The sequence below is a fragment of the Myotis brandtii genome, unplaced genomic scaffold (genome assembly GCF_000412655.1).
Source record: "Myotis brandtii unplaced genomic scaffold, ASM41265v1 scaffold26, whole genome shotgun sequence".
Classification (NCBI taxonomy): Eukaryota; Metazoa; Chordata; class Mammalia; order Chiroptera; family Vespertilionidae; genus Myotis; species Myotis brandtii.
In genome coordinates, this window is record NW_005359880.1 from 467,097 (window position 1) to 467,998 (window position 902).

General features: G+C 31.2%; 1 protein-coding gene across 2 annotated transcripts in view; it reads left to right on the forward strand.

The window, feature by feature from the left end:
* Nucleotides 1-902, forward strand: part of RAVER2 (ribonucleoprotein, PTB-binding 2) — a 92,663-nt gene that overhangs the window by 61,201 nt on the left and 30,560 nt on the right. The window lies entirely within an intron of this gene.

Sequence of the window (902 nt, forward strand, 5' to 3'; positions counted from 1 at the left end):
TTCCCTTTTATCTCTTCTTTAACCCATTAGGAGTGTGTTGTTTAATTTCTACATATTTGTGATTTTTCTACTTTTTTTCCTGTTATTGATATCTAGCTTCATACCCCTGTGGTCAGAACAATACCTGAGATTGTTTCAGTGTTCTTAAATTTGTTAAGGCTTGTTTTGTCACTCAACCTTTTTTTGTTTTTGCTTCTTCTTTTGGTGTCATATCCAAGAAATAATTGCCAAATTTAATAACATGAAGCTTTCCATGTAAGCTTTTCCTTTTAGAGATTTATAGTTTTAGCTCTTACATTTAGGTCTTTGACCCATTTTGAGTTAATTTTTGTATATGGTATTAGATAAGAATCTACTTCATTCTGTTACATGTGGATATCTAAGTATGTCAGTATTTTTGTTGAAAAGACTGTTCATTCCCCATTGAATAATCTTGACACTCGTTAAAAATCATTTAACCATGTACATATGTGGGGATTTATTTCTGGGATCTCTATTCTATTCCATTCACCTGTTTGTTTTTATGCCAGTACCACACTGTTAAGATTACTATAGCTTTATAGTAAGTTTTGACATCATAAAGTGTGGGCCCTCTATTCTTGTTTCTTTATCACCTTCCAGCAACTTTTGGGGAGTCCCTTAATATGAACCTTAGGATGAGTTTTTCATTTTCTGCAAAAAAGTTGGAATATTAATTGGGATTATTGAATCTGTAGATCAATTGGGGTAGTATTGACACTTTAACAGTATTGTTTCCAATTCATGAACGTGGGATGTATTTTCATTTATTTGTCGTCTTTAAATTTTTTCAACAATGTTTTGTAGTTTTTCAGTGTACAAGTACTTATCCTTGGTTCAGTTAATTCCTAAGTATTTTATTCTACTGGAATTGTTTTCTTTTT